The 20,115-nt window shown below is 36.7% G+C and overlaps 1 long non-coding RNA gene across 1 annotated transcript in view; it reads right to left on the bottom strand.

Moving 5' to 3' along the window:
• Window positions 1-6,654: 6,654 nt before the first annotated feature.
• The window catches only part of LOC147654288 (uncharacterized), a 148,802-nt gene continuing 135,341 nt past the window's right edge, over window positions 6,655-20,115 (bottom strand). Inside the window, exons 4-5 of the long non-coding RNA XR_015284881.1 lie at window positions 9,730-9,928; window positions 6,655-9,544 (exon numbers count right to left, since the gene is read on the bottom strand). This is a non-coding gene — a long non-coding RNA (uncharacterized LOC147654288). The remainder of the gene's footprint in view (window positions 9,545-9,729; window positions 9,929-20,115) is intronic.

Here is a 20,115-nt window from a genome sequence, read left to right as displayed (position 1 = left end):
AGTACGAAACACTGAGAGATAACAAACAACTCACCAGTGACTGCAGTCCAACAGTCTGCATAGCTGTCAGATGTTGTGTCTTTCTCATAGCTGTTTCAAAGAGCAAACTCATGAATAATGTGCTACACTAAATAACTCTTTTAGCACCTAGCAAATGCTGCTTTCTTATACTCATTCTATCCTGAAAAAGCAATTGCCTTCACTGATGCTATAGAATCTTTTCTTAGAAATTTGTTTTCTCATTTCAAAGTTTTCCAATAGAACGTTCCTTCTTATTAAGCTGTCAGCTAGCTTGAATTTATTTCTTGTATTGGTACATGAACTTTAGAGATATTTGACCATTGCTCTTTAGTCAGATAATTTTGGCATGAATTTTTGAACATGACTTAGAACTAAAAAAAAAAAATAAAACTGGGAGACATTGAGTCACAGTACTCAAAGGGAAAACAAATTCTATCCATGTTATCACATCAGGATAGTCATAATATTTATCAAACTTGAGTCCAGCACCTTGATTTCAGATATTTTCAAGAGAAACTGCAGCTGCCACATCTTGTCTTTCAGGATTCCTACTGTGAGTACAGCTGCTACAACAGTTTTGTAACGTTGAATAAAGAACACCTTAGTGTACTAATCTTTTTTCATGGAATGTTGAATTGTAGGTTCCTGTGCCTGAGATCAAGAACTGCAGTCAGGCTATGCATGGGGAAAAAAAACCAAAAACAACCCAAAAACAAAATATTCAAATTCAAAAGCACAGAAGAAGAAATGTAGGAAAAACAAAAATTTTGAGCTGAAAAATGTGAGAAGCTGTCTCCCTGAATAGAAAATTAAATTATTCAAATCTATGAGGCAGTTAAACCACTGGAAAGAAAACAGAATGAAAAAGAATTTTAATAGATTTTAAAGGCTTGGAGTTTTATACAACATCTTGCCATCATTTGCAGTCTCCTGCTGTCAGTTCAAAGGCACTTGGCCTTATTTCTTTAAGTCAACAAAGCACCAGAACTCACAAAGGTTAATGCAATTCCTGAGCAAAATTTATAATGCAGTACTGTGGAGGAAGCTGACAAAGTGAAGAAGTGGTTGATATTTTGCAGTGACTGGCAAGCTGGAGAATTAAAGAATTTGATAATTTTATGTATTATATAAATAATATATTTATGCTAGGTTTTTAGGCTATAATTGGCATACTTGAATGAGGATCTCCTTTGTATCATTTTAAACCTATAAGTCAAAAACTTGACTATTACAATTAGGAATTATTTTACTTGTACTATACATAATGTATGATGTTGCAGACCCACAGACACAAATTCACCAGTTCATGAGCTAAACCTGATTTTCAGAGCAAAAAATACAAACCATAGTTTGTTTGGCACCACAGTTTTTGTGGGATTTGTTTTTTGGATTTTGTTTTGTAGGGGGAAGAAAGCTAGAAATCAGCAGAACAGGTCACAAATTATATGAATTGTTCTAGCAACCTATTTCTTGATTTCCCTTTTCTCAAACACCATAATTTATCCAAATTCTTCATTTCATCATTCTTCCTTCAGCAGGGTACCAGAAAGTATCTGTCTTGTGTTCAATATGCAGGCATCCCCCACCTTTTAAATTGCTTATTACCTTCCCTTATAAAAGAGAAGGGTGTACATAAGAGAATTAAATTATGAGGAATTCTAGCACAACTTGTTGAAATACCATCCATCCATGCATCCATCCATGCATCCATCCTTGCATCCATCCATCCATCCAACAGAAGAAGATACCTACCTCGTGGTCATAGCATTGCTACAACCTCAGTATCAGGATGAAGCTGATGGATGTTTCCCCCAAACTGACTGTGTTCTCCTCAGGTAACTGAATGCAATAACAGAACCTGGTAGTAGCTGCTCACAGCTACTACCTAAACTCCTAGCTTCCTAAACTGAAATATACCTCCCTGGTCATGTGCTGGAGAAACAATTTAAGTTCGTATTCTTCAGGAGCCTCTGAAAAGCTTTTGATACCAAGCTAGATTGCCTACTACAAACGAAAAATCACTTTAGCAACAACATTTTGAAATAACCATCTCAAGATACATTAAAATGACTATAGAGTAACACAGTATTTCTTTTGCTATGAGACATATAGCTGAAGCTCTTCAGAATGATGCATGCTGCAATCACAGTGTTCTTTATGTCTTTACTAGAATTGCGGGAATTTAAAGAATCCTTTCTTGTGGCTTTCAATTTGTGATGTTACATCTCTTTATTAGCATAACAATACATTTCCTTACAAAGCCACTAGCTCTACTAAAGAGGTACTCTTCATAATTATTAAAATAATCAGTAGCAACAATACTCTCAGAAAAAACAGGCAATTATATTATTATTTATAACAGTGTTCAAAACAGTTTTTAAATCTCCTTTGTACATTAGTTCCATCCAAAAGTCTCTAATTTTGTACTCATCTATTTCCCACCTTTCAGGCTGTCAGTCTACGTGGAGATTTGGTTTTCTTAGTGCTTGCTTGAATCAGCTTACCTTCACCTGAGGAAAGCACCATCTTTATCTCTTTTTCTTCTGTATCTTTCTCTTCTGGTGTTGAGAGAAACATATTCATATTCCTCAGCAATATCCCTACATGCCACAAAGCCATATTTTTGTAGGCATCCTACAGATTACAGAGAGGACCAGTGTTTTGCAAAACTGACATACAGTCTAAATGGCTTTAACAGAAAGTCTGTTTTTCTGCCCATTTCATACATAGGGAACTGGGCAAATAGGCACTAATACTTAAGTATAATCTTAAATGGTATTTCTATATCTCTATCCCATTTAAAATTAGTTTTGTGCCTAAAGAAGGAAGCACACACTCCTTGATAAAGTAACACAGTGTTAATATTAAACCAGATTTTATCAATTACTCCACAAACTAATGCTTACCTATAGATCCTGAGCTATAGGCATGACCAGGGTTCACATAGGCCAGCAGACTGATAATAGGGTCAAATTAAACTTAATTCAGTAAATACTCTCTTGGGAACATAATTACATAAAACTATTTCCCACAGTGATTTACAGATTGTTACTGTCATTCAGTGGCCTAGAGATCACCTGTGGGTTGTCTGCAACATCCCAAGTAAAATTAAGCACCTGGAAATCCTCTTTAACAACATAAGCTGTGGCTAGAGCACACCTCTGAAAGAGCACAAATAACTAGACAATCATAGTAGTCCTAGTCCTTAGCACTAAGGATCACACCAAAAGCCTGATTTTCTTTGGCTGTTTGTTTTCTTACAGGATTTTCATACCAACTGTTTCTTGTGCTACCTACAAAGGACTAACTCCTCAAGCTCTTGCTCAGCTGTTAAAGACTTGGAAACCTACCTAGGATATGATGATGTCAGTAATAAACTGAAGCTTAATTTCTGATGAGATTCTCAGTGCACAGCTGAAGAAAAGTGTGTTTTTCCAACCAGGGCTGAAAGTAAGGGTCTTTCAAAAAAAAAAAAAAAATCAATGGAAATCAGAAGCCAGAACACACTGAAACCCTGGGTATACAGATTGTTCCACTCATTCTAAATCTGCTCACATGGAATTTAACTGGCTGATGTGCTGAGCGAAAGGATCAGCAAAAAGCTGAAGACACTTATTTAGCCTTTGTCATCCTAAGGCTTGAGCTTCAAACTGCCCCAGTTTTGGATGCCTGTGTTAGAAAGGGGTCACTACTTCGCAAGGTTCACAGTGAATTCTTGATTTACTTGATATTTTGCAGTGGCCTGAAAATGGCTCAAGCAAAATAGTAAGTTCTCCTCCAGGCTCCCATGCCAACTAAAGGTTAGTTTACAGTTTATGGTCTTGAAACATTAAATTTTTCAAGAGTGCAGTAATTTTGAGAGAAGTCTTGAAAATTCTTACATTTTGCATGGTCTAGTACTTCTTCCGAAGGCAATATTTATAAATATGTAGAGAAGAGTGCAGTCATTATCTCCCAGTCCTATGGAAGCTCATCTCCCTGTATTCTTGTCCAAGCTGTTGTCAAGATGTTTCAGAAAGGTTGACTAGATTTTTATTGGTCCAAAAACAAGACAGGGGTGCTTCTGAAATTATTTGGATCTCAATAAAGGAGAAGTAGAGGAGTCAGAGGTCAGACGTGGACAGTGATGGTGGAAACACAGAATGAATATTATGCTTGTATTATTTCATGGAAATGGAGAGAAGTCCAAACTAACTAATAAAATTACTATGTTATAATCCCCCCAAAATAAAATAAAAAAAAAATTTGAAATAGTTTTTCTTCAAATGCTGGATGAAACTCTTGAAGGAACACAAGGGATTTAGAAAACTTAGGGATTTTGAAATTCTTTAAATACTGGTAAATACTCCAAATTTTCTAAAAGATTCATTGCAAAAGCAATACGTTGATTGCATGTATGGGTGCAAATACTTTATCACTCCTTTGTAACAGACCTTGTTCAACAGAGCTGATAAAATCAGTCAATTAATCTGATTAATTAGCCCTTTCTTGTTGTTGGACAATGATTTTTGAACATACTTTTATTCTTATTCCATTAGTTCAAACTGTTCTTCACAAACAACTCCCTGTCTCTACGCTTCATTTACTCACGGTAAAATTGGCAGTTCTCCAGCACAAGATCTGACCACTAGTCCAATTCCAGCGATGTCAGGAGCCTTGTGTTCTACAGCATTCAAATCACATAGGATTTTCTTCTAGCATTTTTTCTGCTCCACACAATTTGGTTATGATGAGTGTAAGATATTCAGTTTTTATTAATGCCCAAATTCATATAGAAAAATGATTGTACACAGCAACAGGAGCTATTCACCAAAAGGATAAACAAGAATACATTTACAATCATTTTTGTGAGCAGTTAGAGGAAAAACACTCAGTAAACATAACCAAAACTAGAATTCAAATGAACAATATTACCATCAAGTATTCACACATCCTTTATTGAATTTATCTGGAAGAATACTCATTGCTAATGAGTTATTTGAGACCACATGCATGCATCCTGTATACCCCCCACTTTAAAAACTGTCATATTTTGCCCACAAATAATAATTAATCCCTTTTTAATGTATCTTATAAATTTTGAAAGTCTGGAGCAGTACTATTTATTAATAACATTATTAATAAAATATTCTGACTATTTTAATAACATTAATAAAACATATAGAGGATTTATTAACAAGATTTTTCAAAGTCCACATCTATTGAGTCACTGATGACAATGCATGATTCTATTACATCCTCTTCAGCTCTTTCTCAAGTTACCTGTAACTCAGAAATTTCTACTGAAATTTCAATAGAAATTTTTTATATGACATTGCAAGAGAGTTAGCAATATATTAGTGATTGCTGGGTCTGTGAAATATTATGGCTCCTCACGTGCTATTTCCTTCTTTTATTTTCTAATAATATTGACCCAATTTCACATATGTCATAGAGACTGGCCCATTTCTATTATCCAGACAAAGATAGAAGGACCTCAAAACTTTATCCTCAAACATTTATCAACTAAAATTCATTCCCAGGGCATCCAGGAACAAATTCAAAGGTCACTGACAGCTCTTTTGAATATATTTTGAAGAACAGTGAGTAAAAAAATGTTCTTCCCAGTACTGGAAAGGGTCATTAACTAAAACTTGTTTAATGACCATTAATCATCATTAACTAACCATTAACTAACAAGTGATGTTATTCATTTGCCAGAAGCACTCTGCAGCACTTAAAATGAGAGAAGAGGAAAATATAAACCAAAAATTCTCTCCTGAATAATACTCACAGCTGAATTTGGGACACAGTCTGGTATGTGCTTTGTAAAGATACACAGCATTCCAAAAGTCTCACAAACTACAAAGGCTTTTATATTCACATTGGCCCCAGAAAAATCCCTATTAAGAGTTCCTTCAGGTCAGAGCTTCTTCTCCCACAGAGGGCCTAAAAAGAAAATTTCTGTTGAGGAAGAAATCTCAAGGTGAAGAGAGTTCATGGGTAGGAAGTTCCTCACTGAGATTTTTACAACTGCAGTATAAACCTAAGATCTTGACTTACAGTGCATTCTCCCCTAGGATATCTACAGGAGTCCCAGGTTTCATCATTTAATCCAACCCAGACCTGAACTCGGCTGTAATCTCAGTTTGTAAAACTGGACACTTTGGAATAAAAAGGCAAACAGAAATAATTTAATACAGACGAATCTCTAGCTCCTTCTCACAGTTCCTCTTTAGAAGTGAGAAATGTTGGGATAGCTGAGGATGAAAAGATCCATGCATTGATCACCATAACAAACCTCTGGACTTGGATCTCTGTTCACATACACCGACACACGTAAGAGTCTAAAGAAGGCAGGTAAAATGTAGTTGCCATAAGATAGGAGCAGCTTCCTTGTGGGAATGCTTGCCCAAGAAGACCTTACAGCTGATCCCTTTGTTAATTATGTAATATAAACAGGACTTTGGAAAAGTAAGGTCTAATGGCCTGTGTCATCCCTGGTTGCAATGGGAATTCTTCTCTGGGAATATTATTCCAAATCTAGTCATTTCCCCATGCATAGTCTATTGAGATTGAAGGCACCTCACTGTTCCAATGATTATTGGTTCTTCCCTCCTCCCACAACAGAAAATTAAAAATGCATCTTACATATTCTGAAACATCAACATTTAATTAAAAGATGTAATCAATTTAATACATATAATTTTTCTGTTTAATGCATCCTAATACACATAATGGAGACATTCAACTACAAATAAACAAGTACCCAGCACAAATATGTAACGAAGAAATGGTACATACAATAATTTTGTTTCTTGTAGATGATAAAACTGTCATGGGAGGTTTGTTTTGCTTTCTGAGTATAGGATGTGTCCTTGTAATGCACATGACACACTTAGCCAACCAGCTTTACAAACTGGGATAACAGAGTGAATTGGTTGAACAGCCCAAGGTGCACAAACAGCTGCCAGTATTTCATCAGGATGGATATTTTTCAGCTAATTAATTGACCTGAGTGTAGATTAAATATAAACCATGGGAAGTCTGGATATTCAGAATTTTTCACAACAAAGATATGGAGGTATTTTTAAAACACTGATGATTCCAAATCAAAGAAGTTTAATTGCAACTTTAGGTTTAATATGTTAATAGAAAAATGTTCAACAACTCCTACAGGAAAAAGGTGATCAATATCTTATTGTGGCAATTATTTTACAGTGGTATTGACTTTCGCCAAAAATCATTTACCTGTATTGAGGGGAAAAATATGCAAATTTTGTGTTTATAGAGCCAGAATTTAGCTAGTGTGAATGAATAGATATGGGTGAACAACTGTAAACACAACAGATTGCAGCTGAGACAACTCTTGAGGGATGTTCTTGAGGAAAGTCCTTTGAATTAGACTCGTTTCTTCAATCTGCTCATAGAAAGTCAATTTTTTGCTCATTTGGGCAGATCCCACTGCAGCAGTTTGAACATCCCCTTCCTCTTCCTTCTCCTCCCTACCCTGTCTGCACACCTGCCATCCCAACAGGAGTTAAAGCCATGACTTTGTCAATTACCCTGGAAATTATGTTTCACAGGGCCAGTGCTGGGTCTGGCAATAAACTACACAATAGGACCATCTTCTCCAGTGAGCATATCATTCCCTCTTATCTCACCATATGGCTTATCCATAGGGGCTACCTCTGCTGTAAGGTTACCATAATGTCTGCCAACAACAGATCAGAGACCTCAGTGTATGAGCTTCTTTCTTCCCTTAACAGATGCTTAGAGGACCCAGAGCACTCCCTTTATGGTTAAATTAAACTGAAGCCAGCTGAAGAACCTATGAACCCTTGCCTTCATAATATTTGGGGTGAAGAATTGGCTCCATTTTACACAAGGTCCCTGACAGATAAATATAATGTTAACACAGAAACTCCAGCGGAGCACACATGTGCAGAACCTGCCACACATGCCATGCCTCAGAACTCGGTGGTTTAGCTAGAAAAAGGAATTAATTTAAATAACAGACATAGGTAAAGGTCTCCCTTACCTCCTTTTCTGAAACACTTCAATTCTAACCTTGGTTTCTATATTCTTTTTCCTCTTGTTGCAAGAAAGACTTCACCCAAAGCCCACAAAAGCCAGCATGAATTTTTATGTTGCTGCAAATGGACTTTGTGTAAGAATGAAAACAAAAACCACATCCCTGATCAAACCTCTCTTAGCACTGCAAAGAGCAATTAGAATGCAGATAACACATTGCTGTTTCTAATTGTTCATTATCATAGCATTATAGATGTTATGGCTGTGTTTTTTTCTCCTTCTCTGTTGATGTTGCTACATGAGTCAAATGTCCCCATAGCAAATTATACAGACATATTTCAATCTGATTAAAAACTCACATCAGTGTAATTAAAAAACATCAGTAGCAGTGTTCTAGAGGGAGACAACATCCCATGTATTTTCAATAGCTGGAGGTGGGCCTTTCTTTTGCTGTAGCTAACCCATATTTCCCACAATAAGGTCCTGCTGCCAGGTGAATCTGACCTCACTGAACTTTAACTGCTAAGGTTGTACTGTTACATACCAGGTGACTTCCTGAGAGTCTAATTTTTCTGGAAGTGAGACAAGGTTCCATGTGGAAAACTGTATGGGATTCTGTGATGAAAAAAAATAATTTAAAAAATATATGCATGCAGCACTGAATTTAGTCTGTACTCAGAAATGTAATCTTGACTTTGTAATAAGTGACTTTGAATTCTTTCAATGCAGCTTACTACCTGTGGTTCTCTTATCTTGCTCTGTGGTAGCAAAGATCTCAAGGGCACAAAATCCTCTACTTAAACATTGCCCTGTGTACCTGTTTCTTGACAGGAAGATCTGCAGACTTCTCTAGTCTCTGCTGAAGGACCAGCAGGACCCACCTCCTCCTCTTGAAACAGTGGGTCTTGGATTAAAGGAAGATTTTGATAGCAGGTAAGAGCCAGCCAACTCCACTTTACATAGCTGTTAGTGACTGAAACTCCCTTAAACATTCATTTTAAAGAGCAGCTTCCTAAATATTTAAATGTTCAACTGAGTGCCGATAGTCTTATCTCTCATAGTTAATATGAATGACTGTCCCTTTTAATCAACCAAGCATTTATCGCTGAAGATGTGTTGAATTAAGGAGAAAAGGCTGATTAATGACTCTGCCTATCTCTCTCTGTGTTAGTATCTCTTCAAAAGGAAGGGGAGTTATTCTCTGTATCTTTTAATTAATTGACACATTTGCTACTATTAATTTAGCAAGTCATTATGTCATAAAGGCATTTGTCAATAACATTGTCAGTGAAGGCTGATAGAATACACTTAGAAGGTGGCTATGAAGACACAGCCCACAGATGCTTACAGAGCCTGCTGGCGATGTCATAGAGGAGGAGAAGGAAAGTTTTCATTGTTGATGGTAGCGTATAACATTCTTATGGAAACAAAGAGTAAGGGCTTATTGCAGTGTTTAACAGATCCAGGAGTTATCTCACTTCCTTACTAAAAATCTGCTCAAAAGAGGTTCCTAGAAAGGGAAGCAAGAGGTGTAAGAATACAGAATATCAAGATGCAAAAGATTAACATCTCTGTGACTCTGGCTCTAACATTCACCTTCCATTCCTACCACATGTCACTCCCTTGATCTGATCTGTATAACCATTCATTCCCTTTATCCCCCCTCTTCTGTCACAGTGCAGTTTTGTCACTTACCAGAAGTGGCTCCATTACAATTACTGTCCAGAGCAGTTACTGGCTGTCTTGACTTCTGTTTGAATGAGCTGGATAAATGTTGTCATCTGCAGCCCTTTTGATGATAGTCACTTTCTTTGTAGGAGTCTGGAACTTCCAGGCTTCACTTTCCTTTTCCATTCCCCAAATGATTCCTCCAGCAAAATTGTTCATGGTGTATCTGCCAGTCAGAAGAAAGAATATGAAATTGAATAGGATTTTTTTGCCTCTCGCTGTTACGCCAAGCCCTTTAAGGAAAGAATAATGAGCCATAGCTGACGCCAGTCATTCATGACCATTGCTAAAGATGTAATGCAAATGTAACTGCAAAGAAGTGATATATCTACTCTTGGATGCAAAATTATTTCGAGTTTTCCTCTCCTTATATATGATAGAAAAAAAGAACAAGAAAAGAAGGAAACCCTTGAGAAGTGGGAAAAGCTCTGTAGAAAATTATGTTCAATGCACCATTTCTATTTCTGTATCCCATCTGCAGAGATGGGTCAAAAGCAAGAAAAGAACATAAATCCTATGCAATCAAAGAACCTGTTAGGAAATGTCAGCGATTCCCCTAAGCTGCCAAGTCTGAGTGCAAGATCATGATGCTTCTCTCTCTCTCCTCAGTGATATTCAGTATTTTCTCTTAAGCCCCAGCTTTAGAATTAAAAAGGCATTAAAAACTCTTTAGCAAGGAAAAGCAACAATCTACATAACAGAACAGAAAGGTCTGAAAAGGCAAAGCATCTGCAGCCTGAAAGCTCCAAACCATTGGATAAATTGAATGAACTTATCAATAACAGGGTGTTTGATTTTTTTTTATTTAATTACATATTTTTAATCCAAAGCAGGATAGTGGTCAGTGATTTACAGTGCTTCTTTTCCTTTCAGAGTAATAGTTTGATGTCCTCCAGCAACCTTAGAAAACCACTCTGGTCCACTTATGCCATGATCTCCCAGTGCCCATTTCTTTAAAATTTAAATCTAACTCAGCTTTTAAATCTTTCCTCCATCTATTCCTAAAATACCTCACCCATCTACCTTCATGAATACAAATCTGAGCAAGCACACAGACAGAGCAGAGCTCTTCCCCATCCAAAAATTTCTTCACTTGATTAAAAGAAGTTTTGGCAAAGAAAAACTCCCTATTCCTTTAAATTTAGTGAGAAGCTTTATGTCTGGCTAAAAAACTACATGAATCCACATTTCTGTTGTTTGTGAGAGAAAATAAGAGCCTGTGTGATGACCGCAACTTGTCTTTTAGCTTAACCTATTTCTAAGACTACTTTTGCTCACCAGCATGCACATGTAGATAACTTCACTATATATCAAGGCTATAAACAACACCCTTGAAGCTGTTTGTTTATTTACCATGAAGATAAATAAAAAACTCCTATAAAATGAAAGACTTGTGTCTCCCCTTGACAACATGAAAATAAGTGCATAGTGAGTGAATAGCTTGTCCAGGTTTGTACAAGAATTCTTGGGAAATGACTCAAGTCCTGCATAGTGCCAGTCCAGCCTCCCTCAGAAATTCATGGTCAAATCAGATTGGAAATGATGAAAAGAATTTCCAGCATTTTCTGCTAGTGAGTGAAAAGTAAAACTATTCCTTGTTCCTCCTACCAAAACAGCTCTGGATATGGGAACTCCTGAGTTCCTAAATGACTGTTTCTTTGTGGAGCTCTTTGACACTCCTGCAAAGAGTGTCACCATGAGGCACTGCCACCAGCACAAATATTCTACGTAGCTAGCCAAATCTAGAGAGAAGGTCTGTCACTGTTCATGGGGAAACATCAGCAGCAAACCTTTTCCACTCAGTGACCAGAGTTGTTTTTTTTCCAGATTCCTCCCTCTAAAGAAAAATCACATCCCATCTACCACAAAACAAAAAGAGGTAAACAACACAGAAGAGTACTTCAGATTTCATTCTCACTGCTTCTCAGTGTGGCATCCTAACCCTGATGATCATTTTTTTGTCCCAGTCTGGTATCCATTCTTTCCCATCCCCAGAGATGTACTCATCCTGCAGATCTTTATGATTGATTTTCCCAAAACCATTTGAATATCTGTACCACCAGGGTCAGTGTTATATTTCTAACTGTACTTTTCTCCTTATTAGAAACCCAGCTGAGGGCTGTGCAAAACCTTATGCATTTATATGCAGATGACACTTCTATTTTCACTGAATGATGAGGTGTCCTCTCCTCCTAATTCTCTTTCCTCTGAAATGGCAAATGTGATCATCTGACTTAATGAGCACCTTTTCTTTCTTAAGGCCAGATTAAAAAAAGTGTGGCGTAGGCTTTGTGTTTCTTTCCCTGCTCAAAATATCTCTCTTGCACAATATGAACCACTAAATTTTCATAACTAAAAGATGTGTAACTCTTAGATGAAATTATTGATGTTTGTTACAGGTATTCACACCCAGATGTTGTGTCCATCTTGCAGATGCCTTGATGCTATTTAAGAGACTTGGCTCTATCTGATCAAGTTGCAGGCTAAATTGCAAGCCATCTGTCCTGACCAAGGAGTAAAGCTGGGAGCAGAAATTACTAAGTGTTATCTGTATTTTTTGGATGATGAAGCACAACAATCCTTCTAATACTACATTTTATTCAATTCTATAACATCCTGTGTTGTCACTCAGCAGTAACAATCTTTCTGAATGTAAACAAGACTATTAGAAAAATATTTTCACTCTTCCAATTTTCTTCATTTCTAAAAACAATTAGTTTTAAAAATGTGAAAGCCTGTATAATGTAACTGGTTTTAGTGCTTTCTAATTTATTCCTGGGAATGTAGTGCCTCTTGTTTACAGATAGACTTCTTTTTCTGGAGAAAAATCAGTTTTGTGGTAGGGGAAAAAAGTGTCTCTCCTGTAAATTATTTTGGTAATCATTTAAAGGTCTTGCCCTTTTGGTCTGAATACGATCACATTAGATCATACAGACCATCATTTACTGTAAATAAGCTTAGTTCCCTTGAGGCACTAAATGTAACAACTTGGGAGTCAGAGAAGTTTTTGACATGGAGTTTTTTTAACAGGCAAAAAATTAAATTCATAGGTCTTCCCTTTCTTCTGAAAAGGTGGTGAGAACAGCTGAAGGCATAATGCTCAAAATGAAGCTGATGCTGTGATAATAAACCAAAGAACTAGACCCAAGGCTTGCACTGAGATTTCAAAAACAAAAAACAAATTCTGAGAATTTCTTCAGAGTTAGGAAATGACCCCTAACCCCAATTACATTTAACAGCCACTGATTTTTGTCAAGATAATTGCATCCATGGTCTTCAGCACTTACACTGTGCTGAATAATTTCCAATTGTCTTCTTGCTTCTTTGCATCTTGGTATTCTTTAGACATTATTCAAAAGTTTTTTAATTGGTTTCACATTGTCAGATTCACTTAATTCATCAAAACGTGATTTTGAATTAGGGACACGTTTATTGAAATGTTCTATTTTTCTGGGGTTTTCTTCTAAATTGAAGTCATCCTTTCTTGTGTTTGTTTTTATTTAGACCCGAAGATTGATCTTACTGATAGCAACAAATTAGACATCCTCACAACTGTAACTAGTTACAGAGAAAAAAGCAGCATATCCATTGTTTAGAAAATAACATGCTAGATTTAGGCCTAAAGTGTCTACACTGTAAATGTCTTCAGCTAGATAGGGCAAAACCTTATAGACCAAATTCACCAAGATATTTCAAGAAGAAATGAGGAATTGAAAAAAAAATTTACAAACCTAAGCATTCTGCTAAATCTGTGCTTATGCAGAACTCAATCTTAGTTCTGAATTTAAATAGCCTACTTATTAAATACACTTTCACAATAAATGAGTTCCATATACAACATAAGAGTCCCTGCTACAGGCCAGTTATGACCTACAATAATTTATGGTCCTGTCACATTCCTGTTAAAACCTAAAAAATTAAACACTTTGAATTTCGCTTATTTCATATCCCATTGAGACTCAAGGTTGCAGTTATGGTACCAGTGGTTTCCTCAGGATTGCAATTTCTCCCACATTAAATCTCACCAGTTTCAGACAGCTACATGGAAAATACTTTTGGTTCATACTTTGTGTCTGATTAACTCCTTAGTGATCCTTTCTATTAAAATATTTTTATTTTTTTTAATGAAATAGCACAGCTTCTAAAATATTCATTTCAAAGTTTTTGCTTATGATTACAGATTTTGAAGTGCAACCTTGTGAATTTATGCAGCATGATCCTGTGTATTATATGCTCCCTGTGATATCACTGAAAACCAAGGATAACATCAACTTTAGAAATGCATTTAGTCCTTGCAGGAGGGCTTCTGCTTTGCTGCAGGAAACTGTTACATAATTCAGGTTCTGTTTCATTCTTGATTTTTTTTCAGTAAGCATGAATATATATTATTTTATTAGAGTTGCTTTTACTCATACATCAAGATCTAGAAAATCAATAAAAGTATTTATTTTCAGGAAGAGAAAATCTTTGCATTCTTCCCATTGTTCCTTGAAATGAGTTGGCAGCAGCTAAAAATCTTGCAATGTAAGAAATTTAGGAGGAGAAAATGCAAAGTAAATCACGTAAATCATACTGATTTACATACATGATACTTCTGATATGGACTGATTTTCATTACAGAGATTCTACTTCATTATTATAATCACCTATTGTCCCACAAGATTTAATCAGTAACACTGGACAGTCAAGCAATGCCAGCAATTTTCTACATTGTAAAGGACACTTAAGTACATTAAAATGACTACAATCTCCAGAATAAAAGAATCCTTACTTCTCTCAGTTCTCAAGCCCCACCAAAGGACCAGTCCTCTCAATGTAAGTTGTTCACTTGACTCACTTCTTGTGAGATCAAAAAGGCAAATGGGCGCATGCTCTGCAGCCTGTTTGAAAAGATGCATAGGAGGACTCTTTCCCTAAAGAGCACAGTATTCAGAACTTGTGTAGGGGAAGTTTGTTCAGAGTTGTAATACTGATCAATATGAGTGCAATTAAATCTTTCCACAATTAAAATTCCTCTACCCTTTCAAAGTTCTTTTTTTTTTTTTTAAATCAGCTTTTCTTGATCTGTTTTGTCCCACTGTTATATAATATTTGACTCTGTCCAAGAATAATCTGACTTTATTTATCACTTTGAGTTTTTGTTCATATCATTTGTTTTGTATCAGCCCTAAATACCAATATAATTTCTTGGCTCAGATATATATTGCAATTCTCAGCCCACAGTCATCCTTTTCTTGCTGCTTTTTTTTTGTTCACAGCTTTGTCATACTCTGTATTCTGGAATTTAAAATTCCATTATTTTTTTTTTCTGGCTTTTCCATGTGCTATTGTTCCCTTAATGTGATGCATATCTGTATCTGAACTGAATAGCTGATTAGAAATGATTCAAAGTCCAGTGCAGAAGACTTGATCATTTCCCTCTACACAGAGGAGGAAGCATCTGCATTACAATTAAGCAAGTAAATGCTTTAAGATTAACCAAGTAAGATGCATTCAATCCATCCTCTTATAGCAGGTATTTAGTATAAGACAGTCATTTAGATTCTCCCAATGAACAACAGAGGTGGGCACCACAGAAGGTGAGATGCATCCTAAGCTTTGGTTATAAATTCCATGTCCACTAACAGGGATGTATACACAGGCATATCCTACAAAGTATTCCTTGGACCAGAGAACATCCAGTATGAATTTACTACAAAGCATAAGTGTCCCTACGAGAACAGTTATTAATCCTAAAAGGATAGTGCTGTTTCAAATAAACAAGGGTCCTTAAGTGGCTTGTGTCAGCTAATTTGGAAAATCTTCGCTAGGGTTTGTGCAACAATTTGTCTCCTAGCACATGAGACAGTCCCTAAAAAAAATTTCACTTATGATGTTCTCATATAGGGCCTTTTCAGAGCACAGAGTGAACTGGCATCGAGCAATGAGTGTGCATCAAGCAACACAAATGCATCAGATGTGGGACTACAGGAAAAGGAAAAATGCTGGTATTAACACACAGTTAAAATTTGTCCTGGCCAGAGTTCATTCTGTCTTTGCTTCTGGCAGGTATTTTTTAGGTAATACTAGGAAAGCCTTAATCATTGAACTTTTATATAAATCCAACAAAAGCCTCAGGAGTTTCACTGTGACTTCTATAGACAGCAGAAACTTCACCTTGAACAAAAATCCACTAAAACTCTTGAACAGTCAAGCACTGTACATTTTCAATTGTTCACACAGAAAATATTAGTACTTTCTAACCTAGCTCCATCTATAAAGTTGCCCTATGTCTATAAAAAATTGTAGTACCACCATTTGAGTTCAGCAGTTCACCAAGGTTAAGATCCCAGCAATCATCAGAATAAACAGTCTGATCTCCTGCATGTTATAGATATAGCCCTCCATGGATTATATGCAACTTTTGTCTAGTATATCAACTTTTGGCAGTATATCCAGATTTAATCCAAAGGTATGTTGAAATCTTTATTTCCATGAAACACCACTCCTCCCTCCTATTCTGCTCCATAGAGGAAAAGGAAACTTTATTTCCTCCTAGTTTCTCATTTAAGTCCATCTGATCTTATATTCCAACCTAGGTTCTTAATAAGCCAGCTAGTATTGTATCCCTAAATACTGTAATCATACCCTTCTATCATTCTGACACACAGAAAGTTAACCTCTCCCAGTACAAGTCTATTTTTTTCAGTACTTGAATAAGTTTTGAGTTTCTTCTCCACCTTCTCCAATTTTAACAGTATTTTTGACTGTGGACACTGAATTTCACATAGTATAAAGCTGTATTAAAAACAAAAATCACATCTTTAGCACCATTGTTCCTGCAAATTCTACTTTTCTTCACAGGATCCTTTAGGATTTGATGTTTAGTTGCTTACACATTATAACCATTTGAAAGTACCTTATTTTTCTCTTTAATTCATTGTCATGAAGCACTCAGCTCTTGCAAGAAGACTAATCTATAAGGTGTTTCAGAGATCATAGTAGGTGGCATTCAAGGTAGATATCTAGATCTGAACAGTCATTCAGACTTTTCACTCAGTGAAACCATCCATGTCCTGCATGTTCACAGGCAGTAAATCTGTTTATTTTGTCTGTGTTCTGGAAGATTGTATGAATTTTATTCTAGAAATGTCCATAGGCCACGAAGATTACTTCTAGTCACCTTGGAGCATTAAGAAGTTGGTGTCAAATAAACACTCACATTTTGACCCTCTTGCACCTCTCTCTAGTGGGTCTATATGCTGTTTACCAGAAAATGATCATTCTTTGGTAAGCAACTGCAAACTCCTTTTTACAGAGCAAAGGGACTTTCAGAATTGCACAAAACCTTTGCATGAGGTGGGCAGAGCATCAAAGCACATGGAAAGATTGAAAATAAAAGTCCTTAAAACTCAGTTGGAGCAACCTGGAAAATCAATGAATGGCCTCACAGTGTTTGGCTACATGGCTGAGCCTGCTGTAATGATCAAAGAAATGAAACATTCAACCTCAGCCATAGGATGATTTGCTTTTCTCTGTATTAAAATAATAATAGGAAGAAGCAGTTCTATGTGTGAGTGCATTTCTGTGCAAGTTACAAATGCTTGTAAGAAATATGAGGTCAGCACATCCCAAGTACTTAAAATCACACATTCCAGAAGGGAGATTACTTAATAATTTTAGTTAATGTCCTGTTATTCTATCACAGAAACAATGCATTTTTAACAACATTTACAGACAGGATCAATAAATTAGACTGCTTTTATTAAAGTGCCTAAATAAGGAATTTACAAATTGGCAGCTGAGCCATAGAGAAACAAATTAATTCAAGTATTGAAGGCAAATCAGCCTCAACTGATTCTCTCTAAAATCTGTAGCACATCACTAGCACTAGCTCCACATGAGAGTGACTGGAGATTTCAATACTGCTGTATATAGCTGTAGGTAAAAACTATCCATGTCCTGAATGTGTCATGGTGTTCATGCCACAAAAAAACACTGTAACTGAACAGAAAATCTTATTTTAATTGAGATTCATCTCACCTAAATTTAAGGTACCTAAATTCAGAATAGTTAGATTAGTTGTCTGACATTTAGATGCCTGAGATTAGGTGAAGTTAATTCTGTGATGAAAAAATTCCACAGCTTAGTTCTGATGATAAAGGCAAAGAGATGGTACATCCCTATTTGTGCTCTTCTGCTAATGAGGAATGGGAAATGGGCTTTGCCCTTGGTTTTAATTAAATATGAAGGTTCCAGTTTCTTCCACTACCAATATGCAGCATTTGTAACATAGGCATCTATGAGGTAAGAATTTCAGCAGTGTTCTTCTATGATGGTGTGTCAGATGAGATAAAAGCAGAATGATTCACTTTTCTCACCCCACAACAAGCCATGTCATGCAGAACACTGCTTACATATTGTAAAGACTGAGCACATCACCATATCCTGAATTTTCTCACTGAAAAGTAATGTGATTTAAAAAAAAAAAAAATCAGAAAGAAGAGGTCATAACCAGGTCTTGACACAAAGAAATGAGGAGCATTATGGAAATCAGGCTTTGAGCCTACAGGAAAAGTGAAGATACTACAAAAGTGAGATGCCTGAAGGTCAGGCAGGATGCAGGGAGAATGTTTATACAACCAGCCACACAGTATCAGGATAATGGAAGCAGAGTAGTGAGACTGTGCTTTGTCTAGGCTAATTAGTCCTGCTGAGAAATTCCATTTTACCATCATTATATGGCTTGAGTTCCTAAATGAGCTTGTTTCATAGTGTCCAATGCAGACATACCACCCCATCCCTGGAGAAGAATGCATTAATCCCTGTACCTCAGGAAGAAGCTTTATCATGTTGAGCTCACAGCAAAGCACAAGATAAGATGAGAGTAAGTAATGTGCATTCCATTTTGCAATTGCAGTTTCTGCAATCAAAAGTATTGTTTAGTTGCTTGTGTGTTCCCCAAGGTAGGCAGCTAAGCACTACACAGCAGTTCACTCAATCCCTTCCCTCACACCAGTAGGCTGCAGGAAAAGGAATAATAAAAGCAGGAAAACTTCAGGGTTGAAGTAAGAGCACATTTAATAAGTGAAGGTCGCATAGAAGAAGAGACAAATAAAATAAAACAGAGCAAGCAATGCAAAGGCAATCACTTGCCACCTCTCATAACCAATGCCCAGAGAGCTCCCAAGCAAAAGAAAAACCCAAAGCACCTAACTCCTAAATCTCTCTTTTCCCTTTTTGTTGCAGCATATGACATTATATGGCATGGACTATCTCCTTGGTTAATTTGGATCTCGAGCCTGGTTTGCTCAACCTATTGCAAAACCCCCATGTATTCAATGAGAAGGAAAGGGAAGGACAGAATGAGAAACAGAGAAGGTTTTGATTCATTGAAAACACAGCTCAACAATAGTTAGAATATTATTATGTTATCAGTACTGTTTTGGTCAAAAATCTAAAATACAGCACCATCCAATCTGCTATGAAGTGAATTCTATCCCAACAATGTCCAGTACATTGCTGAATAAAATAATTCAAGAGTAGCCTCTTGGTCAGGTGAGAGATTTGAGCCATTATAACACACACCAGTACAGTGAGATCTGCAGCCTTGCAAACCAAACTTTCTGTGACTTACTCATTCCAGCACAAGGAGTCTCATTACGTTTGTGTGTATTACAATGAGGCATCATTCCAGATCTCTCTGAAAAAAGTGATTACATACACATCCAGCCAAGTCAGATAGAAGTAAAGAAATGCAAGAAAAAGTTACCTGATCAGCTGAGCATAATCATATATAAATACTTTCTACTTTTAATGCAAATAGCAAAAATCTATTTATTTTCTCTCTTTGTCAATGACACAAGGGTATCCTGCAGTGACTTTATAGATGCTTGTATCCCCTGTTGCCTGGTTTATGTTACATATTAAGTTCTGCACCTTTAACATTGGCTCTGAGAGCAAAGGGGGGAAGAAGAAGAGTGCAGTCTGTGTTGAGAAAGAGCCCTCACTCCCCTGCATCCTGCTCCTGGACTGTGCTGTCTGCAGCACTGACAGACAGTGGGACAGAGCTGTCCTTGGCTGTTAGTTTTTAGCTAGGTCAGGCAGAGAAGTTTCCTGGACTGTTTTTCTTTTCCTTTTTCTTGGATCTGTTTAAACCTGTTCTGGACTGAAAACCCAGCCAAACCCCGGGAGCTCACGCCTGTGGCCCACTGGGGCCGGGCCTCGGCACTTTCCAGTGCCAGAGGGACTGATGAGAGACTGAGTGAGCTGAGCTACACCAAATGAAAAAACCTTTTCTAGATTTGCCATCTCATCGAAAAGTGAGATTTATTGCTTAATATTATTCAATTTCTGTTAAATAAACAGGTTTTT

The sequence above is a fragment of the Cyanistes caeruleus genome, chromosome 3, assembly GCF_971803275.1.
Source record: "Cyanistes caeruleus chromosome 3, bCyaCae1.hap1.1, whole genome shotgun sequence".
In the NCBI taxonomy this organism is placed as follows: Eukaryota; Metazoa; Chordata; class Aves; order Passeriformes; family Paridae; genus Cyanistes; species Cyanistes caeruleus.
This window is presented reverse-complemented; position numbering and strand designations above follow the sequence as displayed.